Raw genomic sequence first — 26,997 nt, 5'->3', positions numbered from 1 at the left:
CTCTTGGAAATAGTTAAACTTTGTCACAAATATTCACTGTGTAAATAACTAGAGAAAACTGACTCAAAAAGCAGAAGCAGCCCCAGCAGACAGCATAGATTCGAAAAGCAAAATCTCTGGCCACAACAGAGAGATTGCCTCTGCCTAGATAACAGGAGTTATCGGCAGACCTGACACAAAAATGGCCAAAGAGTACCCGATTCGCTTCTCTTGAAATGTGGGTGTGGATATTATTCAAATCTTCTTTTTCACCTCTTTTCAAAAATATTTTCTCTCTATTTTTCAAAACTCTTGTGCTGTTTAGTTATTTCACATCGGTGGTTCCAGAGAAAATACAGTCCTGGAGATGTGCTAAGGGAGGAGCTTCTGCGACCACATGCCAAACTCAGGACTCGGTAAGTAAGTGACTTCTCACGGGTTAAGGAATTATGGAATGATTTCCCTGTGGTTTAAAAGTACACGTGCAGAGCGATGTGCACGTCTTCTACTTGGGTTTAAGTTGAAATGCTTTATCTCATGTTTCCTATGGGCTAAGAGCATGCACACAGCCAGTCCTGAAAACGAACCATGTCGTAGATTGTTAAGACCACTGCTGTGTCTCAGCTCTCAGCCTTTGACAATGAGGACAGAAAATATATTCAGGTCTACCTGGAATGTACACATACTGACTTCCCATATTACCACTGCAAATCTCAGAGAGTAGCTGTCACTGGGAATTATCATCAGACGGGGTCCTTCCTGTGGTAAAAAATAATGTTTATAGGGCAAAAAAGGTCATTTCTTAAGCCGCATCCTTTCCGATCTCTTGACTTTTATTAAAATCGAGTGAAAGCAGCATGTCAATAAGAAAAAATGTAGACAATGGATGCAGAAAAATCAGCAGGAGTGCTGGAAAGCAGGAAAAGAGAGAAGTCTAAACTTTCTGTTCAAATCCTCAAGAAAAGGGTGAATATGGCCATATGTCCAGATATGTTAACACGGGAGTCATGGGCCTTGGGATTTTCCTCTGTTTGTAGCCTTCCTGATCAGACTGAAAACGGAATATACTTGTACAAATCAACTCTTCACATTTCAGAGTGGATGTTGAAAAACTGGAGAAGATATTGGAAAGAATAAAAATTGCCAAAGCCCTAGACAGTGACAGCTGTAATAGGCTCAGCCAGTTTAGCTAATCAAAAAAAAAAAAAAAGGGACTGAGAAAATATGTGAGTTTCTACCAACTAGAAAAGAAGAAAACAAACAAAAAAAGACAGAACTGTGGACAAAGCCAGACAAATGCAAATTAGAAATCAGTAATTAAAATGTAACTGAGAGGAAAGTTAGTCCTTGGAACAAATTGGCAAGGAAAGTTATGGACTCTTCACCTCTCGATCCTTCTTGAAGGGCTTCTTTGTCTTGGTGAGCTCAGCTTGAAAATAATGGTGACATGCATCAGAAAATTATCTGAATCTTTATTAACATGTGGTGCAGAGAAGCTGAGACTGTGAGCCAAAGACAAGCGTTCACAGCAAAGCAGTTCACACCAGGCCACTGGCACTAGAACAGCAGTGTTATTTCTCCAACAGTTTTCCAGTGCAAACAAACAGCCGAGATTATCTCATGCTGCTCCATCCCCTCCAACGATCCACTCTCACCTTGGCCAGCCACCTGGGTCCCAGATGCTGATTGCTTTCCGGCAGTATATTTATGCCCCACAGAAGGAGCTTTGTGGGGCTGGTGGGAGACTGCGTGCTCTCAGCCAAGGCACAGGGATTGTTGGATGACCGAACGCTGAATGAGCCCCCTGATTGCTTCTGGAGCGGAGGCTTCGGCTTTTGGAAAAACTTGTCTGCCTGCCAAAGATGATGAACCCAACAGAGAGCAAGGGATGCTTCCTGCAGGGAGAGGCAAACTGCAGTGTCCACTAGGGATGTCTTGGTCAAGTCTAAACTACTGGTGCTTAAGACACTGCAGGTTTGCAGGCAAAGCCCTGAAATCAGCTTGAAGGCACCTTCAAGAGCTGGCGGTGGTGGGTGTGAAGATGGGACTAGGCTCAACCTGAGGGCACTGGCAGAGAGACCAGGGTGGCTCATGTGGCAGAGGACTCACGACATTGTCTCAGCACCTTGCAGGGACTGGAGCTGGGATACTGGAAAGAGCTGTGCCGATGTCATGCTTGGGGCGAGATCTCTGCTGCTGTTGTCCCTCAGGATGAAGTGCGGTTCCCACCAGGGAGAGGCCTGCCACTCTGCTCCCATAGGCCATGCTGGTGGCGGGCAGCCGGCATTGCGGGTGGGCAGGTGTGGGTCTGCTGCCCACCCACGGCGCGGGAGGTGTGGGGCCATGGTGGGCAGTCGCAGGTGGTAGCAGACACACATTATGGGGCAATGGTGGGCAATGGCAAAGACAGGTTATGGGGCGCTGGTGGGCGATAGCAGATGTTATGGTGTGCTGGTGGGCGATGGGTGATGGCAGACACACATTACGGTGTGATGGTGGGCAATGGCAGATGTTATGGGGTGATGGTGGGTGATGGCAGACATGTTACAGGGCAATGGTGAGCAACGGCAGACATTGTGGGGCGATGATGCATGCTGGCAGACACACATTACAGGGTGATGGCAGGCAATGGCAGACGTTATGGGGCAATGGTGGGTGATGGCAGACACGATGGGGGGTGATGGCAAGCAATGGCAGATCTGTTACGGGGTGCTGGTGGGCTCTGGTAGAGACAGGTTATGAGGTGATGGTGGGCGATGGCAGACACGTTACGGGGTGATGTGGGCAATGACAGACATGTTATGGGGCGATGGCAGGCAATGGTGGGTGATGGCAGGCAAGTTACAGAGTGCTGGTGGGTGATGGGCAGACATGTTATGGGGTGCTGGCAGGCGCTGGTGAGCGATGGCAGGTATTATGGGGGGGTGGTGGGCAATGGCAGACACATACTATGGGGCAATGGTGGGCAATGACAGACACGTTACGGGGTGCTGGCGGGCGCTGGTGGGCACTGGCAGACATGTTACGGAGTGGTGATGGGCACTGGCAGACACACATTACGGGGTGGGCGCGGGTGCTGGCAGACACACGTTACGGAGCGGTGGCGGGTGCCAGCAGCGGCAGGTTGCAGGGTGCAGCCGGGCGCTGACAGACCCACGTTATGGGGCGCTGGCGGGCGCGGGCTGACACACGTCACAGAGCAGTGGTGGGCGCCGGCAGAGGCCGGTGACGGGGCGGCGGCGGGCGCTGGCTGACACCGGTGACGGGGCGGCGGCGGCGGGGGGGGGGCGGCGCGGTGCGGCCCGGCGGCGTCTGCCGGCCCAGCAGGGGGCGCTCACAGCGCGCGCTCCCGCCGGCGCCGCCCTGCCCTGCCTGCGCGCGGCCCGCCCCGCCGGCCGCCCTGCCGGGCCCGTGTCCGCCGCCGCGCTGGGCGCCCGGGGCTGCCTGCAGCCGCAGCGGGACGGCCGCCTTTCCGCAGGGCGCCCCGGCTCCCGCAGCAGCGGCGGCCGCCGCTGGCTGCGCTCGGAGCGGTGCGGCTCTACACAGCTGTGAGCACAGCTGTTACCCCCGGGACACCCGGCTGCACCGGCTCCGGGTCGATGGCTTCAAGGGACGCCCCCTCCGTCCGGGGTGGGACCGTGCGTTTCTCCCGGTGTTGTGCAATCCTCCTGCTGGGAAAGGGGAACAAACCCCGCGGGCTGGGGCACCCGGCCGCTCACAGCCCCCGAGGCTGCAGCCGCCTCCCGCCTTGCAGAGGGGGGAGGCTGCAGAGCGGTGCTGAGGGTCGTGGAGGGCTGCAGGCTTTGAAATCAAGCTGGTGAGGCCACTCCTATCCCAACACCCACAAGACACGCCACCACCCCCACCACCCCACCCCCCTTTAATTAGAGCTATCTGGGAGTTTTATTTTACCTCCAGCTAATCTTCCTGGGGGACAAAGAAATAGGGTCTTCAGAAAATCGTCACCCTTCCCACGCACACAGCAGCGAAGCAGGCGGTCTGTGTTCCCTCCTTTTTGTGGCGACAGGAAGGTGAAGGAAAAGGGGAATAATGGCCATTAATGGTTGTTAAGTCCTACCTCCCCTCTATACCCAGAGATGGGCACACGTGGCAATCCCAGGAATGAGGGTAAACTCCTGGGTGCTGTCCTTGGCTCTGGCTTGCCTTCCAGGCTGCTCTCCCTCTGCTTGGTGGCCCTTTCTCACTGCTGGATGTCATCTGCCCAGGGGTCATGGCAAAGCTGATTAGTTTCACTTAAATTCCTCCATGCTTCTTCCTGTCATGACCCTGTGCCTCTGCAAGTATCTGCAAAACTACCTCATTGTCCTCTGACCAAGCCTCATTTTCCTTAAAAGCTCTTATCTTTCTGCACATCTATGAAAAACTTGACGGTCCATAGGCTGACGGTACCCTGAGATGATTTGTCAGTCACACTAAAACATATTTTCTTACTGTTTCCTTGTGCTGCCTATGTGTCTGGATCTATCTGTTTTCTGTTGTTCTAAAATTTGATTTATAAGCTCTTTGGGACCCAGTGTTGTAGACATATCCCTGTTCCATGTTTGTACACATTTAACACAGTCAAGTTGTGGTCCCTGAGCAGCATTTTGGGGGCTACAGTAATAAAAATGGTTGTTACTGATACTATGCTACCAAATACTATAAATTTGCCTGATGCTTCTAATTATAAATCCCTGTTCTGGGTATTTATAACTTTGTGAATTTTTATGCTGGGTGTCTGCCTCTGCTTAAATTTTTTTTGGAAAGTTTCAGCAAAAATGGTTATGCTATTTCCCAGAAAAAAGATTAGGAAAAAAGACATTGTTTTGCCAATGTTAATGAATTGGTTGTAAGAATTCTTTTTTGGAAATGCTAGCTCCTCCATGCTTTGACTTGAAGGTTGGCAGGCTGGAGGCATCCTGGTGCCAGACACATAAGTATTTGCCCATATTTGGCTGGATTTAAACCCCTATTCATTAGTAATATGGTAGTCTGGCAGATAAATTCCTCAAAATTCCTGTCTGTCCTGAGCATGTGCTACCTTTTGCATGCCAGCTGCTTTATCTCCACTGACTGATTTGAGCCTCTGCATCCCAGGATTTCCTTGCAGATGCTTTTAGAAGTAGCAGCAAGCTGGCGCATGACTTGTGCCTTCTGTGCCCACACACTGCCAGATCAAGAGACAGCAAGTAGCCACCATCTAACTTGAGTCTAGGCAAGAGGAGACCAAGGTCTCAGATATGGGGCCAGAGAGGGCCAAGAAGCTGAGTTGGAAAAGCATGGGAGCTGATGAGGTTTTCCAAAAAGAAAATAAAAGGAGAAACTGGTTGCACAAGGATGTTGTAATGTAAAACCAGGAAGGAAGAGCAGGGACAGTATGAAAAACTGCGAGACTGGCAAGATCAGAACAGAACAAAGGCAGGGATGAAGAAACTCATGCTCGCTAGATGAAAAGCCACAAGGAGGGATGAGTATAAGGACACAGGTCACCTCTAGACACTGTTGGGATGAGGAGGTAGTTACAAAGGAGAGCAGATCAGATGAGAAACCAGGCTGGGTGAAGAGAGATTGAGGAGGGAGAGATGACTGAGCAGCCTAAGGAGGGAGTTAGGAATGGGAATTAGTGAGAGCTGATTGGAAGGAAGGGAAGGTTCAAACAAAGACCTGAAGTGGGAAAGATGATGGGAACCAGGCTCACTAGATACAGAACTCGTTTGGAGAGTCTGAGCGTGGAGCCAGGATTATGTACGTGGAAGAAAAGAAGAACAAGGAAATAGGGGGCAAAAAGCAGAAACAGGAGAGACTGTGGATGGGAACAGAAAGTTCAGTGTTATGTTCAGTAACGTTTGAGGATGGGACTTCCTATGTAGACAGACAGGAAAGAGAAGCTTTGAGATAAGAAAGGGCTAGAGGGAATAAAGCAAAAAAGGTTAGGAATGTGTCAAGGGAGAAAAGAAAAATCAGAAAAGAAAGACTTGTAAATCAGCACACGTAATCTACGACCATCAAGACTTGAAATTATACCCAGTTGCTGAGACTTGCTGTTTGTCTGCATCTAAAAAGTATCTGTGAAGTTCACTTTCAGACTGTGTCTCATGTTCCTTTAGAAAGCTGGTCCACCCAGAAGGTGACAGCCCAGTCTCACTTTCTTTGGGTATAAGTTGCAGCCCTGTCAATGACCCCTCTGTCCTGTCAATACAATTCCATGTAGGGGAATTGCTAAGAGGATTTTGTTGGCTTTTCAAAGAAACTTAAAAATTGCAAACAAAATTCCCTTCATATAAAGAAAGCTAGCTGCAATACAGGCTCTTAGATGTTAAGGAGCATCGATACTACAGATACCAACTGTAATCTTAATTTAATGTCCTTCTGCGTAGCTGCACGAAGAATGGCTCTATTTGGAATTCACTTTCTTACTTTCATTTCCAACACTCTCGACCAGATATAGATGTGTACGTAACAGCTCATCATGAATTTTGAACTATAGATAATTACAAAGTGAATAAGCATGATGGAGTAATTTTACCGAGCACGGGTGTATACTGTCCATCATAGAACATAGTGTGGGGCATTGTACCTGTATTTAAAAGTTCACATAGAAGTACTGCATCTATCTGTAAGAGTGAGGAAATCTTAGGAAAGTACCTGTGATAACCATTTGCAGTTCCGGTGTTTCTTTTGGGAGAGGAAGGTAACAGGGATCTATAGTCTAGAATCAATGTGTATTTCCCTGTTAATATATATCCCCTTGATTCTGGCTTAGCTTTTGTATGAAGGCACCGGAAAGATTAGGGAGGAACACTGACTTTGGTGCATCCAAGTCACTGATGACTTTCAGCCTCTACGTCACTGTCATTTCTGACACGGATGATGAGTTATGGACCACTTTGATGAGCTTAAGCCATGGCTGAGATCTCACCACTCATGCTAGATGGGATGAATTCCATAAGGAAGGCAGAAAGAAGAGCTGGCAGAATTTATACCAGTGCTCCTCCTTGAGAAAGCATGACTGACACTTGTAGGATGGCGTAACACAGCATTCAGCACATTCCAGTTGTGTACCTGGACTCTACAGGAGCAACTCTGGCCAAAAGCAACTTTTATGCTTATGTCAAGGCAAATATGACCTTTTCTGCCAGATGGAAACCTGTCACAATAATCAACATTTTGGCCACCCAAAATGAGGTTTCTGTAATACTCCTCTGATGTGGAATCATGAATAAGCTGAAGGTTACGAAGAATGCTGAGGCCTTTTGAAAGGAGCTATGTATTGAAAGCTTATGAACTAACTGCTGAACCAGAGTTAGGTCCAACCTTAACTGTGTTTCTCTAGACTCTGCATTTTTCTTGCTTTTTCTTCCTACATCCTCCATTTACAGACTTTTCCCATGACTCTTCCAAGCTGAGGGACTCTACAGATGCCTTAGTGAGGGACCAGGACGTGCACACGGATCTGCTTGCTTCTTAGATTCATGGATACAAACCTCTTTTATGTTCTGAGACGTTTCTTTCATCACAGACACCTTTATTCACCTGCTGTTTGTTCTCAAAAAAGGCATTTCAGAACGGGAGAAAGGAGGATCTAACCCAGGCCTTCCTTCTAACAATGATAACACATTCTTCATTACAGTGTAGGAAGAAATATTTCTGGTTTCTCACTGGATGTGAAAGCAAACCACACAGCCTCATCTTGCTCTGTTGGCCTTCCTGAAAGATCTGAGGATTCTTGTCCTAAAAGAGGCAGGAATGATCTGTGTAGTAGGGAGATAAGCTTTGTGAGCAACCATGTGGTAGAAGGGAAATTTAAGAAGCCTGTAACCATGATGTGGAAAAGTGGTGGAGATGTGGGCTAAGGGTTTCAAGCGCTATGTGGAAACACGATCTGCAGACTCAGCTTGCTCAGCAAAAGCTGGCCCTGCTTTTGCTTTGCCGTATGGGGACCAGGTCAGACAGCTATCAGAGCTCCAGGAAACCTCCCCGATTTCTCTTCTTCTGGCGTTTGCAAGAGCTCCACAGCCTGGATGCAGGGGATGCCATCCATATGTGTGCTCGGTGTACGGGAGGGGTTGTGGCAGCATCCTGGAGCCAGAAGCGTGCTGCTCGGTGGGCACAGCGTCACTGGAGGCAGCAGAGCCAGCAGCTGCTGGGCAGCACTGCCACCACCTCACTGCTCCCTGCATGCCCCTGCATGCTGCTCCACGGCTTATAGACCCACAGACCACCAGCAGCTGGTGACACCTGGAAGAAGCTTCATCTTCTTATCTTGCATCTCCGGCTGCTGTGTCTCCAGCAGTGAGACTGGCTGTGCATCTGAGGTTAGAGTTTATTTTCAAATGCATCCCAGTGACAAACTTGATATTTTGGTCCCAGAGCAAAAAACTGTTAAGATAACTGATGTAAAAGAAGTAATTCCACTCAAAGTGGTTTGCAAGAGAACTTATGTAAAAGAAGCCATCCCAGTCAAAGTGCTTTCCAATACAGAATACATGAAACAATAAAATTTGATAATTTTGGTGGTGTAACAAGAAGTTACAAAAAGAATGGTGACAGGAGATGTAGTAGAAGGTACCTGTCCTTTTTGACCTCCTTGGGATGTGATGATTGCTTGGATCCCAGCCACCACAAGTCATGCAACCTCATCCCCACTAGCATTTTTGGTCATTCCACCAGAAGATGGTGATTGATTGTTTTCTTCACATGTGGACTTTGTAATAATGATCTGTCTTTTTCCTTGGAAAGCTGGATTACTCGTTTGAGATTCTTTAGAGCCACCCTGAAAGGCCCATATACTTGTCTGAGGGACCATGGGATGTCCTAGCGAGACAGAACAGAGAAGGGTCCTTAAGGGGACAAATGGGGATCAGACAACAAGCACCAGCAGCATCTGGACAGTTTTAGACATTTAAAAATTAAAATAAAAATTAAAAGGTGGTTCAGCTGATGAAAACTAGCCTGCCAGTAATCACAAACTCTTTTCCCCCTGTATTTCAGTGGCAAACAATGTCATCAGACCACAGGAAATCAGAGCGTTTGAAATGCAAGAGTTAAAAGCGGATACAATTGACAGAAGACTTATGTTTACCTGGTGCAAGACAATATTAATGCATCATGGGTGTTGAGGTAACTCTCTGTCCACGAAAAATACAGGAGGCCAGTAGCCTTTATGTTTTTATGGGAGGGTACAGACCTATTCGTTATGCAACTTAGACCTAGGAAGTGGTATGGGGTTGGTTTTGGCTTCTTTGACATGGTTTTGGATAAGATTTTGGTATGTGGGCTTAAACAAAGCTCAGATTGCAAGCTTCAAGAATTCATCATTTTTAGTGGCTTGCGAAAGTGGTCCAAAAATGAAATCCTGTGGGACAACTGATGTTTGAAGAAACGCCACAATTAAAAATGAAATAGGGAACATGAAGTAGCTATTGGAAAATGTGGTTCATTTTATAATACGATTGAATAATAGAACAAACACTTATGAACCCGCAACTAAGCCTGAAAGTGTGGGACATGGTTTTAGATAGAAATAATATGCAGCCAACTGTTTCAGAAATAAGTGAGGTGCTGTAATTGGTGAGGTCCTGAAATGTGTGTGCTGCCAGTTTTTAAATGCACCAGGCAAACCTGAATTTCTATTTGTTTTGACTCAATCCCCTGAAATAAATTTGGATCAGATATTTAAAATCCAATTATGCTATCTGCCATATTTCAAATGCTAAAATAAGCCCCCCAAAAGGAAATAAGGTCTCCTTACTGCTTTCAAGTGGGTATTAGTGCTGGGAACAACCAAAGAACACTATCATCTTGGTATCCTCTCGGTTAACACGATGGTTTCACTTCACTTTTGACTCCCACTAAAGCAATGGTATATTGGAAAAAAAACACAGGAACTTCTTTCTCCCCAGTAAAAATATACATGATGCTCATTAAAACCCAAACAGGTTGCCAACGCACCCACATGCTTTATGGTTTATGTTGTGTTTTTTGAGTGAAAACTTCTCAAGCATATGAAATTGAGAAAAAAACAAATTCCAATTTTTTATATTTTTTTGGTAGCGGAACTCAAGGAAAAACAAAGGACTGGGGCAAATTTTCCACAGTAAACCTATTGTCCCCTAGCTTGAAGTAGAATAAAATTTATCATGTACATTACTTCTTTGGGACCGGGGGTTCTCACATACTTTGATAATATTGGAAGTAGAAAAACATGGAAAACAAAAAGTAGGTGTTTCCTTTTTTTTTTTTTTTCCCTAGCTTTGCTCTCAGAGGAATTTTGTGATGGTCCTCAGGAGCTTTTGACGGTAGATGTGAAGAGGACAGTAGGGAATGCACGCTAAAAACAGCCGGATACACACTGAAGTTCAGCTCCCAGAGGAGTGTCATATCCTTTGCACACTGCTGGCTTAGCAGGGAGGCCTGGGAGAGCTCTGGGGTATGAGACAATGAGCTATTCTGTGTATCCTTCCCACTGTACTTGGCAGTATTTTCCTGTCACGTGAGCATTTATCTCGTACAAAAATCCCATATGAACAATCATGGTCCTTGTGATGAAAAAAATGCTGATGGCTAATTCCGTGCATGAATTGAAGAACTTTCAACCAGACTAAGAGGTGCTCCTGATATTGTACTGCATTGGATTGATTGTTTCAGCTTTCCCCAATTTCTGTACTGTGAGGAGAAAAAAGCATTTTTTTTAAAAAAATAATTGCTATTTCCCTTTAACTTGGGCTTAGCAAGAGTATCATCTTGTAGCAGCAATTTGCCAGTTAGCACAATCCTCTCTATTGATGGAAGGCTGGAAAAATGTGGAGTATCTCTGGATTTAAGCACTTTTATCAGATTTGGACCCGTCTGGGCTCCTTCTGCTGCTGTTTGCTTTCCCCGCTTGGCTTTCTGGTGACCTTCCCATGGACGAAGCCCCAGGCTGAGAGCACCCTGCTTGGTCGAGGTCCTACCCCACCCTCTACGTAAATAATGATCTCACCCCAAGGTCTCCTATGATTTATTTGGCGGGGATGAAATTCTCCCACCTTCTTTGGACTAACAGTTTGAAATGTTTTTTTTTCACGTATCCACTTGCACTGACAAATTCGTCCCTAGCTCCTGCATCCTGCCTGCTCCAGCCTGGCCTGCGTCCGCAACCATGCTCTATGTCTAGGCTGTAAAATTTCCTTTCTTTCCTGGCATCTCTAATCAGGCTCTTCCTCAGCTCCGAGAAATCCACTTACTGTGTCCCAGGCTTGAAGAGACCACTGGCCCTGCTTCCCTTTGGCTGCCAATCTTGCTGCTGCAGCTTTTTCTGCTTTCCTCTTTTTTTTTTGCCCCTATGACCTGTTGGGCTTTTAAGTCTTGTACTATTCAGGTGGGGGTCTTAGATGCCAAACAAGAGACCATTGTTCATATTGTTTCATTCCTGAAACAACATCATACATTTTATTTGCCCCATTCTGGGTACTGTGAGCTGTAGCGTGGAGGGCAAATACCTTTCCTAGTATTTCTAAAGGTTGAAATAAATAATGAACACAAAATTGGAGAGGTTGTCATCGTCTCCCAGACTTTCCACTCTGGAATGATTAATTGTTTCTTCTGTTTAACTCCATAAGAAATCCGAGCAGAGATTTTCTGCAGCCTTCTTCCAACACCTTGCAATCAAATGCTTGAACCATGTCACCTAGGATCTGTGTCACCCGCACCACCATCCCAGCTGCCCCAACACTGCTTTCATGTCATCAGCATCCCTACCAGCAGTTTCCCTCCTAAAGAAATGCAAACTTGGTGTTAGTGCCACTGAAACCCCGTGACTCCAGAATTACATTTATTTGAACCCTTTGTACGTGCATAAAGATCAGCCTGATGACATTTTTTTGCTACGTTTTTTTAGTTCTGAATAGACGTGCAACAAAAACACTGCACCAGTGCTGGCAGCCTGTAGTCCCAGATAGCCCCTTTACGTTACCACTTCCTTCCAGATTTTTGTCATTGTTGGACGCAAGCGCGAGGGGCGGGTTTGTCTCATCCTTTGACCTTCCACATCTCCTGTGACAGTAATTTTCATCTGACCCACATCTAAACATGTGGGTTGGCATCCAGCTAATTTTATGCAAAATTTGAAAATTCCTCAAAGTAATTTCATTTCCTTTGGCGCTGAGCCAATGAAGCCTCTCCCTCTGTTTGTCATGCTTGTCTTGAGGGCTCAGACTATTTTCTTGCCATTTCCGGAATGGGAAGAGGGAGGGAGGGAGGAAGGAAGGAAGAAAGAAAGCAAGGATGGAAGGAAGGAAGGAAAGAGGGAGGGAATGGAAGAAAGAAGGAAGAAAGAGGGTTTGATCAAACTGCACAGTAACACAATGCAAGCAATAATTCTTCAGGATATTGATCCATTTCCAACTATTTTTACTAAGCAACAGTCAGACCCTGCTAGACAGCTGCACTCAGACGTTTTGAGGTAATGTTTGAACTCTCACAGGTTGAAACCTTTTAGAAGGGTGATGGAGTTTTCTACAGTGACTTCACCGAGCTTGTCTGCCCAGACGGTGTTGAGTGAAAGTGCCTCTTTTTAAAGATAAGGCTTAAGTGGTCATGGATTTAAGAACCTCACAGTTTTAGTGAAGCTTGCAGTGTAGAAGTACCTATGCTGTACACAGCTCTATCTCAGCTGAAACCAAGACAACATGTATTCCATACTTCTATATTTTTGAAACTTACTTTGCTTCAAATACCTAGAAGGAACAATTCTTAAATTCTGAAACTTATCTTAATATTGATACTATTTTTTACCCAGGTAAAAGTGAAAGCTCTTTTGGATCATTAATAAGAATAAAAAATATTGGCACACAGTTAAAAGCCTAAAAGCTTCCAAGTGATATTACATCACACTTTTAACAAACTTGTGATTCCTCCTAGCTGACTTCATTATTTGAGGACTACTTTACCTGAGCCATTAACCAGAAGCATTATTAAAAAAAACAGAGTTCCTGCAATTCTCACTCAACTTTTTCTGAAGTTCTTAGGACAAGCCAGAAATGTGAACTTCCACAACGGTATCACATCATCACCTGGGCATTTTATTGCATCCATTTTCACATAAGGGCACTGACACAGAGCACGGGGATGTGACTTGTCTAGTAACAGCGAAGTCTTTTTTGGGGGAGGTAGCATGAGTACAATTAATTTTTTCCACTGTCAGTAAAAGAATTAATCACATTCTTTATCTTAAAGTCATTTCTGAATTTAAAGAGACTACTTTTATCTTTGCGCTTGGGTTGTTAGCAGAATCAGGCTTCCACAGTACAAACCCCTTAGGAGAGGGTCCTATAGCTTTCTTGCCTTGCACTCGCTTGCCATGGCAGAAAAAATAACTGGGCCCCAGCCAAAGGCTCCTGACTTCCCATTTTTGACGGTGTGTGAGACCTCACCCTTTCCACAGAGACCGGGAATACTATGGAAGTGAGCAGCGAGGGATCTATCAGGAATGCTGTGCCTTGTAAACACAGCCAGCCCTCCCAGCAGGGCTCCCGGCCCTCATTCTAGGGATTGAAACAAAATATTTCTTCATCACTTCTGAATTTTAGAGCAAATACAGAACGAGCACATGGTCTCTCCAAACCTCAGACAATTTACTTTGGCTACCAATACACCCACAGAAAGAGTTTTGCGATTTATATATTTATCCTTTCCTTACTTAGTATTGATTCTAAATAAAGAAGAAACCATGCTTGACGGGAAACCTATGAGTAAGGACATGTGAATTAAAGAGTTTGTTTTATCTACCCACTTTCCTTTTACTGCTGCCAAAGAAAAAGTTTTCTACTTTGTAGTAAAAGTAATGGTACTCTGCATATAATCACTATGATATAGATTAAGTAGAAGCTTAGTTTTCAGGTATTGAGTACTGAGAAACTATTAAATGATTATTCCTACTCCATTATTCATATTTCATTAATCTTATCAAATCTTCCGAACAAGTAACATATGCTGACAAGCATTCATAAAATTCAGCTTTCTTATTTGCCTATCACTACAATCTGTCATTTTATACATCTAATATATTTAGTTTAAATTTATCAGATTTTATGTCTGCAGCAGAAGCAAAAAGGAGATACTTCTGTGACAGCAAGTGTCATGGAGGAAATTCATCTGAACAGACAAAGCTCTTATGTTTCTAAAGTTCTAATAATTTTATTTTACATCCGTATGCTTCTATCAGTGGTAAAGTCCAGCCATTTTTCCTCAATGGATAAGTTTAAAATAATATTTTTGTTATGTCTGTGGAGAACTATAATAACCTTGAACCAGCACTCCAGATGCAGGTTGCACTATATAATTAGGTACTCTAGATAAACATTACTGCAGAAGTTAGAACTGAATGAACTTTTAAGGCATGGAAAGAAAGGGAATTATGATCCAGTGGTAAGAATACACTTCGGGCAATGGTCATGTAACGATGTTTTCCTGATGATAGTTTTACCCATTTGTTTTAGTAAATAAGGCTTGGAAAAAGAATTAGGACTGTTTTTTTAATGCATGCTCACTCCTTGTTTTCAAATTTCAACATGATACATATTACTGCAAGGTAGGAAGAAAAAGCAGCTTGGCCCCTAAGGACTTGTACGCACCCAGTTTGCAGCTTCCTTAGAAACTGCACAGTTTAGTTTCACTGATGTAACGTCAACATTTGCCAGTATTTTACTTTATAGAAACGGCCATCAGATGTATGTGGGACCTGATGATACGGCTGATGGGAAGAAAAGTAAAAATATTTCACAGAGAAAACAAAACCCCACAGGAAGATGCTAGTGGGATGCAGAACCAGCAATACTCTTTATATGTGCCTGGTTACCTGTTCTCCACCCAGGGGTGTGAAATACGGGCAGCTGCTTCTGTGCCACCGTGGCTTTCGAGTCCAGGTGATAAACTTGCTCATCTAAGCAACAGAGGTGAATATAGTGTGATATTGCTCCATGCAAGTAAAAAGGGCTACAGCTATTGCTGTGGCATTGCCAGTTGCATGGGCACACTTGCGCTGAGGTCAAACACCCTGCTGAAGTCATTCCTGCTGATTTCCAAAGGTTTTGGAGGTGGCCTTGTGGTTAAACAATGCTCCGTGAGAGATCTGTACTACACAGGTGAATGGTCTGCCCATATGCCTGGCCCAAATAAATACAAAGGTGATTTTTTACTCCTTGGTGTGAGTCTATAACGTTGAAACTCAATTTGAAAAATGCTGGATGATTTCCTCCTATGCCAAAATCAAACTGCCTTAATGGAAGCTCTGAATTGGTTCGTCATGTTGATAATAAGGCTTCACTGGTAGTAACAGAGGGCATCTACTCCTCACCAGTGCTCATACTCTGCATACCATTTTCCTTACTCATGCCTTGATTTTAGTTCTGGGAAAGTGTCCCATGCCTAAATTAGAAATGAAGGAAATGGGTGCCTGCAAGCAAAATAGGACTGTAAAAGGAGAGAAACTTGAAAGTTTAAAAAAAAAAAAAAAAAAAAAGGAAAAAGGACAATGCTTGTCGATTGGACAGTGCTAGGGGTATTCTCACTGAACTTGAACAGCAAATATAAAAAGATTTCTGAAGTGGATGTGAAACATCCAGTTTAGCTTCTGTGAACTGTCAGGGGCAAGCTGATCCATGGCATAAGCCTATGAGCAACACATACTCAGTTCAGTTTTGGTGGATGTTGAAGGACAGATGTCCAAGTCAGTTGACTCCAGTGTATTAACATGTACTGCTTTAACCGAGACATGGAATGGCCTGTAAACTGCCTCAGGTCCCCAAATGAATGAAATGAGAAGGATATGTTTATGTTTGAGTGTCATTTCAAGATCTTTTTCCAGGAGAAGAGCAGTGAAACTAGGAATGCAGCACACAGCTGGGTGCGACCACCTGCCTGTCACAAAAAACTGAGTAACTTACCCAGCCAACGTCAAATAGACACACACAAAAGCAGGTACTTCAGCTATAGAAATTACTACAGCAATCACCAAAGATGCACTGTTGCTTTCCCCTTCTTGTACAGTGAGTAGCCTAGATAAACTATCATCTCCCAGGTGCCTTACAGTGCTGTCTTTCTTGCTTTCTTTTTTTACCCCTTTTCCTGTTTTTTCCAGTCAGATTACTTGGAAATGGATCCCTGAACCTCGATGTATATGGTCCTTGCTTGGTGATCTTTCTGAAGTGATCTCTTCTTTTTTTTCTCTTGGAGCAGCAATTGTCATCCATCAGGGCCCAGATTTGCTTTACATCCTATCACACCAACTCCAGGAGAAACAGAAAAAAAATTAAAATCATAGGTCTGGAGTCCCTGAAAATTTTTTTGGAGTCTTGCTGCAGTGACAGGAGCCTTTAATGTTCGTTACACCCTTAACCCTGTGTCTCTCTGAGTCATGATTCCCTTCAAAGGAGGTGATAAAAAAAAAAAGAAGTCTAGAAATTGCCTTTAGATCAAAAAGCAACTTGAGACTCTATTTCTCCTGTGGGAAATCCTTCATTTTCAAGACAGGCTCATCTATCAAAATAAACTATGGTGGCATTTAAATACTCTTCCTTAGTAATTATGTTTCACTTTACAGTTTTGTAATTAGTTGTTATTTCTAATATGCAGTGGCTGCAAAGCTCTACGTGCTCATAACTCATGGTTGAGGTCTTGAGACAGGACGTTTCTTTGTGTGGAAGGGAATCACAAGTGCCTCTGTCTTTCTAAATCATAGGTTTGGTGAGCGGGGAGCAGCCGCTTTGTCAGTGACTTGGAATAGCATGCCTGAAGGTGAGCTGCAGAAAAGGTGATCTGGAAAATGCAATTTACATTAGCATTCAAAAAAGCCCTTCATAATTTTTTAATATCCAAACATCCACAGTGCAAATGGTTGGAGTATAAGTAACCATAGGGAAGAAGCAAAGTCTTGGCAAAGACTTAGAAATGGTTACACAAGGGGAAGTTTGTTCCTTAGCACTGAAAATAAATGAATCGCGGTGTAAAGCCAGGGATCTTTTCTGGGACCAGGGGTATCGCAGGCACTGACGCTCTGCGGGAGGAAGCAGGCAGCCAGCTAATTAAAGTCTGCTGATGATTAAGTTGTTTTCAGTAATAAAAAGTATGGAGGCTTGTGAGATGTTAGATGGATTTATATACACTGGACATTTCCCACATGATTAACGTGTGTAAATATATTGATGTCAATGTGCTTTAAACAGAAACACCTTCTCCAGCACATACAGGACCTGGAAACTGCCAGGAATTTTTATGGGAAAGCTCAAGGACATTGTGACATCCTCCTTGATGATCTGGACACCTGTGCCTTTACAGGTGCAGATCAAAACCCAAGACGAGAGTCCATGTGCCTGAAAGAGCGGGAGCACACCTGGGCATCTTGCACAAGAGTGCGTCCCCACCTGCAGAGCTGGAGGGAGATGCCTGGTGGGGCAGAGGGATACCCTGCATGGGTGGCTGCCGGCATGCACCGCACCGCCCGGGCTTACCCACAGTGGCACCAAAAGCGGAATCATTGTGGCAAACAGAGAAACCCAAAGAGCCACAGTGTTTGCCTGCAACTCCACTGTGCGAGTTCTGACACCACAGTAAGGTCAAGCAACCTGGACATCCCTCTGGCTGTCTGCCTGCTCACCCAGGTAGAGACCCATCACCTCAGCCTCAAACTTCAATACCACATTTAGCTGGTGTCAACGGGAAACAGCCTCTGACAGTGAGGTGGCGTTGCAGAAGGAGGCTATATATAGGTATGTACTCAGAAATGGTGTGTACTTCTGGAGGTTGAGTTCAAGGAACCAGGGTAAGTTTCCACCAGGCTAGGAGGAAATGGGGAAGCCTGCAAATCAGTCTGAGTCAGGCCTTCAGGGAAGCCTTGGGGATGCAGCCCATCTTGACACTCGCCTTGCTTTTCTCGCTCCTTTGTTGTTGTCAGAAGAAGGTTTTTCTCCACAAGAGGTGGCTTCGCAGCAGATAGCTCTGCCTGAGCCCTGGCAGGGCCACTCCTGCTGGTGGGGTGGCCGGGGCAGCCGCGGGGCTCTGCTGCCCGTGGTGTCCCCCAAGTCCCGCTTCCAGTGCCCCTCCTTTCCCAGTAGCCCTTCGACTACCAACCCTTTCGGTACGACCACCCATCTCCTTTCCACCGCTCAGTGATCTGTTTCACAGGGGTTTCTGTTTCACAGATTTCCAGTTTGTATTGTGTCTCTGGTATCTGGAGTATCACTCAACTGGCAATGCCACCCGTGCAGGGTGCTTATTAAAGGAACCTTTACTAACTCCTTCCCTGCTGTTCTCATGAAAAATAGCAGAATGTGAAATACAAACCCCTGTTTAGCCTTCATAAATATAATGCTTAAGCAGTGGTAAAGCATCGAGAACATCTGAAATCACTGAAGAGGCTAACGAAAACAGAAGTTGTATACGTAGATACCAATACATTTTCATTTACTTCTTTCTATTAACTGGGTTTCCTTGACTGTGTCCACAGCGATCTCAATTGTAATTATGTAGCAGTTAACCTGTTCCCCATGCCTAACATAACCCATAATTAGTTGTCTCGTGTCCACAGTTTATGACTCAACTCCGTGTGGTTTTTCTATATCAAAGGCTTGGTTACCAGATTTTTTTTTTCTTCACCACAGTACTTGTGCCTGCACTGGCAGAGGGCAGCAAAACCTGAGCACATCTGTTTTGTTTGAGGACAAAACCACCAGAAACCCAGACAGTTTTATGATTTTACTTGGGTGCTTTCCAAATACTACACAATCTTGTAGGAGAAACTGTTTTCTTGAGGAACGACCCATATAATAGTATATTCAAGTCATCGGTTGAACCTAGAAGTAAAACCTTCTCAACCCAAATGCTATCTTTGTGCCTTATCTGGAGACAAAGGTGACAGAAATGTACATCTTGGGATGGGGATGAGCTATTCTTCTCCATTGACAGGCAAGAATTTTCTATAATGAATTCATAAACCTCTACGTTAATTATGTTTCACTATCTCTTAGGGCTCCTCATGTGGATGGATAAGATCATTCCGCATGAGATAATAGATTACTTTGATAAATAGATAGCTTTGCTGAATAAGAATGAACATTTTAATAAGGGTTTAGGCGAGTTTTCCGTTTGATTAATTTTGCAGTGACAAATGGGCAGAAGAGGTGTGCATAAACCAAACGGGCCATTTCGAGTAATATAAGAATACAACCAACCTCTGTTCAAGAGTGGTTGGAGGAGAACCGTTAAACGAACTGGCCTAGACGCTACCCTAGAGGCAAGCTTTCTGACCACCCTGGACACTGGGTGCTCAGCTCTGCTGCTGCACCCGAGGGGTGGCTGCAGCAGAAGAGTGGTGTCATCAGCGCTGAACTATGTCCTCTCCACCAGACTGGAACTGATACTGCTGGGAAAGTTTCAGGTTGTTTATTTTTGCAGGAGGGATGTATTTTCCCTCCTTAAATCACTGCTGGGGACAATTATGTCAAAGTTGTGATGTAGCCATCGCCAAGTAGCCCTCATTAATGAGTCTTGTGGTTAAAGGAATAGAGCAGTTACAAAGGTCTTGTATCAGATAAGAAAGAAAAATTCCCTGGGAAGGACTTCTGTTTTTTTCCAAATGCAGTGGCAGTTTTATATGAGATTTGTTTGTTGAAGTCTGCCATTTTCCCATCAAGGCTGTGTGGTTTTGTTCAAGGAAGTGATAAGCAAAGTCTGATGTATGCCGTCGATGCTTTTGCAGAGTGGGCAGTCTGTCTTTCCCTGATTTTCCATTTCTTGAGTATAGTTCTTCTGGCAACAGAGCAATGAATACAAAATCTCTTGTATAATTTTCCTGGCAGGAAGGAATAAATGATGTACTAATGCTTTGGCTCTTGAAGGATTATTAATTAACACACATGAATAACTGAATTGTGCTTCAGTAGAAGGGGAAAATACCATGGCAGATGATTCAGTTAATATGGCCCAAATTATCTTACACCAAAATATTTATAAAATTAACCCTGATGAACTTTATGTGAGTTTAACCAGATCAGAGCCAGGACCATTGACCTCCAATTCTTCCAGCTTCTAGCTACACTTCAGTAGGACCCACTCAGAAGCGGTGGCCCAGAGGGGAGGAGTTACTCAAGTGCAAAATCTACTGCACATTTCAGATCCCTTTGCAACGAGGGAGCAAGGGAGATAGTAAGCTGACCCGACTTTCATCAAAGTTAATAGTAACCAGAAGGACAGACCCTTTGAGTCTGACCTGTGGCCAGGTTCTGACAGAAACCTCTGGGCAAACTCCTGAGAGCTGCAAGTAACAGAATGAGCAACACTGAAATTAGCCATGATTCTAATTTCTCTTGAAGAAGGTACTGCTATTTTTCAGTCAGTTTTAGTATCTGTATTAATAATACCATGCAGTTGTTTTGCTATTTAAGGTTTGAAGTGATGGATTGCTGATGCTGCAGCTTTTCCCATCTCAGCAAAAAGGGATGTTTACTGTCATCCTTTCTCATGATAGAGCAATGCAAGGCACCCATATATGCGTAAAGGACAGTGTACCTTTTCACAAATAAAAGTAGACATTTTGCAGCTGTGGCTTTTAAAGAAGTATCTAGTTCTGCCTGTTTCCTGGTTAGCAAAACTGAAAGTAGGACTTTCTATTAAAGTAATGACAGCAGGAATTCAAATGTCATTATCATATAGTTTTAGATCAGCCCACTAATATCTACTGGCTTAAGTAAATGTTATTTATATTTGGGGGAAAACCTATGAAAAATTGGACGTGACGTCTTTCCAAGGGAAGATTTTTCTTGTAAGGTTTTCTGTTTGTTAGATCATCAGATATTTTACAAACAAAACAAAACCAAACAAAAAACAGGACCCGTAATTTTTCAACTGGAAAAGGCTAAGAAATCAAACCAGCCAAGAAATGGTAAGAAAACATTTCAGACATAAAGGCAACCAGAAAGCAGAAATTACTGGTAGTTCATGGACTTTTACGTAGAGGAACGTGAATAAGATTAATAAACTACAAATTAAAAAGACACATTAACATGAGACATTGTGGGTGGTAGAACTTAGGTCTCTAGGAATCATCTTTTCACTAAAATAGAGTTTCATGTGAGTTCGGAGAATGTATTTTAGCAGTTGTGCTTGCAGCCTTTTGAAGATGGCATTTGACCACGGGTGTTCATTTTATTCCTTTGCAGTCCTGGAAACGAAGGACAAGGTACAACTTGAGTTCATAAGTATGTGTTGCATACCTAACCTAAGTCACCTTGTCCCTTTTCTGTGGGTCAGTTTGTTTATGGGGAAATGGAAATAATGTTCTCATTCTTCACAGGAGTGTGGTGCTTCTTTCTATATAAAACCACCTTCATACAGGCGGCACTTGAGAGTAAAATTGTACAGAGAAAGAGAAACATTTAGGGGTTGGATCCAGCTCACTGAACTTAGGCAGCTAACTTGTGGATAAACTTTGGAATCTAATACCTTTTAGCTGACAACACTGTACAGTACAGTGTACAGTACAGTTCACTGTACAGTAAACGGAGAGAAGCAGGTTTCTGAAGACCCCTGGGATGGATATCTTCCTTGCTTAACAAAATGCATCTATGTTAAGCAAGGAAGAATTTTCTTCTGCAAGCCTTCTGAGGCATCTCCTTTCTTCATGGACAACTTAGGCACTTAAGGAATAACTTTTTTTAGGTGCTAAAACTATAGCACAAATCCAAGGTTTCCTGGTTGAGCAGGATGGATCCTACCTAGTGTTTTCGCACTTACAAAGAGACCTGCTAAGTCTCTGAATGTTTGTCTGTGAGCTGGGTTGATTACAGCAGAGAAATGACAAGAAATGACACCTGGGGTATTTTTTTCTGGATTCGAAGCCCCAAAGTGAAAACATTTCATTTGAATATTCAAGGAAAGGATTGAAAAAAGAGCAGCCTGTTCTATTTGATTATCGAACTCTTCATTTCATAAGTGGTTGCTGCAATAAGCAAACTTTCCCTGTAATTGTGGTAGTGCACAGCCACCGCTCTCTCTAGCTGGTTGGCCCATTTGAGATGAGAGTCAAAGCATGCTGCCTGTTTTAGCATTTAATCCCAACAGTTTAGAACAACCACAGCCTTATAAGTATATAATTCATCTCAGTTCCCTGTGAAAGTTTTCAGGATTTTCATGGTCATCCCAGTTTTTAAAGATGGACTTTTCAGGCCACCAGAAGCTTATATGAACACCCCTTTGTACATCTCCTCTCCATATTTTCCACCTCCCAGATTAGATACTGTCTGCTGTGTTGCTTGTTGTAGAGGTCGATACAATCCAGCTTCTCACTTAGACCTCTATTTAGAGGTCTATGTTGGCCAGTCTGGCTTTCAGCAGTGACGCAACTTTATTATAATAATAATGCATTTTAATTTATGGGCATCCACGCCTAAAGGATACTGGGCATCTTAGCAAAACCAACTAAAAACTAAATGACAATAAACAAAGGCAAAAGGCCTATAAAAAGAGAGCTTGGAAGCCAAGAGCTTAAAATCTCTGCACAACAAAACAAGAAAGGAAATGAGAAAGTCAGAAGCCTTGCCTGCAAATGTGTTCTGGCATATGCGGGAGGCAGCGTTCCTGAGGCCAAGGAGGAGACCAGCTTTACTGACCTTCCAAATGGAACGGACAATGACCAACACCATCAGCCTGAACTGCCGAGAAAGACACAGAGCTGCTGGAAGCGGCTTCCTCTTACTTTGGAACAAGGAACTTCATTGAAAAAGCCACGCTGTTCTTGAAGTTACATTGCCTCTTTTCACTTCCCTAAAAGGGTCCACTGAAAAAGCATCTTCCCCTCTGGGTTTCCTTCCATTCGTCTGAAAAGACGGCACCTGTTCTCTCACATGGCTGCAATGGTCCTACAGCATTTGAGCTCAAATTGGCTAATTTTGATGAAAAACTCACTATAATTGCATACATGTAACTACGCTACACATATATAGCTAACTAGTCTGTATATACACTAACTACATCAGAACGCAAAGTAGTAGCTTGGAGAAAAATGCAGAAGACATGTTAACTTAGGTTCGGGTTTGTCCCTTCAGCAGCTTTTCTAAATCAGTCTTATTATTTCTGTGCCTCGAGTGGCTGATCTGTGAAGTGAGGATACTGATCTGGATCGGTGGAAAATACCATAGACATGCTAAGTCTCCTCTTGGTCACTTACCTCTGCTGGCAGCAAACCCCAGTCTCAGCATGGGTGTCTGCATTGAGGCACACTAACCCCTTCTGCTCTGCCAGCCCCCCCTCCCCCCCCCCCCCAGCATCTTTTGGGGTACATTGCTTTTACCTGGGTCTATTCATACTTGAACAAAGCCCCTGACTGGAGGTTTTGTCCTCTCTTTGGAGGAGCTAATAGCAATTAAAAAACAAGTCTGCTGAAACAACTTTAAAAAATGGGGCTTTGGGTTTTTCAGCCTGTAATTACAGCATCAGTTCCCTTTTATGCTTCTAAATTACATAGAAGCAAGCTGCCCTGTTTTCTGATGTTTTATTATTTTAAATTACCCAGTGGCTTTGTGGGGAAAGAGTAAGGGAGTATTTTTGGTGGTGTTACACATGCGACGCCTTCCCCATTAGCTCTTGTGATTCTTCCTCACTCCCTAAGGTTCGCTTCAGGAGGAATGGAAATTAATTTGCTTCAAGAGAAAGGGTAATAAAGAATGTCCCCTTTGCATGATTTAGTCAGCTTGAAACAAACTCTTAAATCATGCACATCATTTTTAACAGAGGCTTTGCGTTAACCAGGATTAAGCAGGCTCTGTTCTTGCTTCAAAACAAAATTTTCCGGGTAGTCTTGCAGCACAATTGGCATGGGCCTTGGCACAAGGAATGAAATGGGGCCCTTGGGCCAGCCAGCCACAAATGTCACCCCCACCTACCCCTACGGCTCATCCCAGCTTGGCACCCACGCGCCCCTGCACACGGGCCTGGGTCCAGCTGCGTCACTCATGCAGGCGCTGTGGACTCCGCTGGATCCAGCTGTAGCCTGGAGCAACACGTTGGCGTGTTTTTGGAGGGATCACTGATCCATCTTTCAACAAAGGTCAGCTACGTCTCAGCTTTCCCTGGAGCTCTTGCCTTCTGCTACAATTTTCCCTCCATCCCTCCAGTTTGAGAGCATGTGTCTTTCAGGTTTTCCCCCTTACACTAAGGACGCGGGTTTCAGCTGACTGCCCATGGCAGACTGTCTCACAGTTTGCACCAGCACTTGTCTCCCCAGGTAGTTGCACCGCCACAGAAGGACTGGGTGGGGGTTGGCAATGAGATAGTGAAAAAAAATTCACGGTGCCTTTGTGTTTAAATACTTAAATCACTGCATCCAGAAAATGTTCCACCTGGGGATCTGCAGGCTTTTGGTAGAGCACATGGTGGGTTCCCTGAGCATCCATCCCACCAGTTCACCACACTGGGTACAATAGAACAGAATAGAATGGAATAGGCTGTTCCAGTTGGGAGGGATCTACAATGATCATCTAGTCCAACTGCCTGACCAATTCAGGGCTGACCAATTAAACCCTGTTATTAAGAGCATTGTCCAAATGCTTCTTAAACACTGACAGGCTTGAGGTGCTGACCACCTCACTAGGAAGGGAGTTCCTGTGTTTGACCATCCTCTTGGTACAGAAATGCTTCCCATGTCCAGTTTAAACCTCCCCTGGCACAGCTTTGAACCATTCCTATATGTCCCATCACTGGATACCAGGGGGAAGAGATCAGCACCTCCCTCTCCATGTCCCCTCTCAGGAAGCTGTAGAGAGCAATGCGGTCGCCCCTGAGCCTCCTTTTCTCCAAACTAGACAAGCCCAAAGTCCTTAGCTGCTCCTCACAGGACATTTCTTCCAGACCTTTCAACCAGCTTTGTTGCCCTCCTTTGGATGCATTCAGGGACTTTCACATCCTTCTTAATCGGTGGGGCCCAGAACTGCCCACGGCACTCGAGGTGAGGCCGCACCAACACTGAATACAGCGGGATAACCACCCCTTTTGACGGCTGGTTATGCCATGTTCGATGCCCCCAAGGATGCGGGTGGCCCTCCTGGCCACCCAGGCACACTGCTGGGTCACGCTGAGCCTGCTGTCACCCAGCACCCCCTGGTCCCTTCCTGCCGGGCTCCTCTTCAGCCGCTCCTCACAATTTATACTTGTCCTTGTGTTGTTCCATCCTAGGTGCAGAATCCGGTATTGAGACTTGCTGAATTTCATCCCATTAATCACAGCCTGGTGCTCCAAGCTATCTAGATCTCCTCGCAAGGCAACTTGATCCTCAGGAGGGCCAACAGCACCTCCCAGTTTGGTATCACCAGGAAACTTGCTACTGGTGCCTTCAGCTGGGCTAATGTGCATTCTACTAGGCTAATGGTGCATTCTGCTGGGCTAATGGTGCATTCAACCAGGCTAATGGTGCATAGAACTGGGCACTAAACATGAATCTGCTCCAACATGTGCTCATGCTGTCTGCCCATCTTCTTGAACCATGACTTCCCGCCATGCGTTTCCTGATTTTTAAAGCCAGTTCTTTACAGGCCTTTGTAACCAACAGGTTGTATATGACGTTGCTCAGATGCAATCATGGGCCCATAGCCATGAAATCGTGCCTATTCATGATTTCTTTGCCAGCACGGGAAATGAGCAGCGTAGGCCTGTCAAGTAAAGAGTCCTCTCAATTTACTGCTTGGTTCAAAGAAAACATGAAGCATTTTGGAGATTCTAATTTCTAAAGAATTTCTACAATAACTTGTGGATTAATATTTATTTATGGGTCTGTAACCGCTTTGATTCATTTCTGCTGTTTTGTACCCAGGGTGTTCTGTTGTACCTGGAAGATGGTCCAGCCAGACCACTGACTTTAATAAGGTCTAGGATTGTCTTTGGACCCCGGACTTGCCAGATGGCAAAAATAAACACTTTCCACCACTTTCATATTTTAATTTTCTTGGGCTATAACACACATTTGAATTTACAAAACCTACTAACTCGCTGATTCATGGGTAGACCTCTTTATTTTGTTAATTTTTTTTTTATTCTAAATTTACTTTTCTTTAGTTTATTGTACTCAGTTTGCAACAATAAGTGTAGATATAGAGTCACATATTCTTAAGTCTTGCTTCCTCACACAACTAGCTTAATGTTGTTTTGTTTCAGCCTCATAGAAACAATGCTGGATGAGAACTAATCCAATCTTTGTTACACACAGGTTGGGAAAATCTCATAGACTGTGCAATTCCATTTTTTATGGGATTATTAGAGTTGTATTATGAATGATATTGCACTGTGTTGAATCATATATTATTTGTAATGTGCTTTTGATTGCCTTTGTATGACTAGATATGTGGTTGGGCTAGTTTCATATATTTTGTTGTTGTGGAGTGGAGCAATAAAATGTGAAAGAAGCAATCATTCTCTACGGTATGTTTAAAAAAATCTGATTTTTTCTTTGAGATCCTCAAGGAAAAATTACTATTCTCTGCCCATCTGGTTTGCTACAGCAAAGAACAAATCCAAAACACCTTCAGGTCATTATGGTCCATTGTTGCAACACGGGGATTAAATATTGGCCCAAACATTAATTTTTCAGTCCCTTGTAGAAAACGAGAAATCAGAGAGAGGTTTCACAGCTGTAGGTAGAAAGAACATTTGAATTTTGGCCTACAGAGTTTGTAGAGGTGAGCTTCCCCCCAGGGTGGCCAGTGCCTCCATAACCCCTGCTCTGCAGAAAAGGGTGATTTTGGCTGCCCAGCCCAAATGTCCATTCACACCGTGCCTGCATTCACCCTGATCTCACATTTCCATACCCTGGCACATCCCTAATGTGGGCATGGTGGGATGTAAACCTGCTGCACACCAGGGAGAGCAGACACAAGCAAGGCCAAACAGCGGTCCAGTCCTGTGGTGGCTCCACCAAGCATGGTGCTCACTGAGCACCTCAGGACTATTTTGGCTGAGCTGAGAATTTCATGTTGAAAAGGCTGTTTTTTGGGTAGTACT

At 44.3% G+C, this 26,997-nt stretch overlaps 1 long non-coding RNA gene across 1 annotated transcript; it reads right to left on the bottom strand.

Annotated features, from left to right (window-relative positions):
• Window positions 1–1,431: 1,431 nt before the first annotated feature.
• Window positions 1,432–22,754, bottom strand: LOC130146263 (uncharacterized). The gene is made up of 3 exons (XR_008820845.1): window positions 22,620–22,754; window positions 14,816–21,172; window positions 1,432–3,990 (listed from the first exon to the last, which is right to left on the bottom strand). It is a non-coding gene; the product is annotated as an uncharacterized LOC130146263 (long non-coding RNA).
• Between the last annotated feature and the right edge of the window lie 4,243 nt (window positions 22,755–26,997).

Source organism: Falco biarmicus, chromosome 3 (assembly GCF_023638135.1).
Source record: "Falco biarmicus isolate bFalBia1 chromosome 3, bFalBia1.pri, whole genome shotgun sequence".
Taxonomy (NCBI): Eukaryota; Metazoa; Chordata; class Aves; order Falconiformes; family Falconidae; genus Falco; species Falco biarmicus.
The sequence above is the reverse complement of the archived record's forward strand: the minus strand, read 5'-3'. Positions and strand labels throughout refer to the sequence as shown.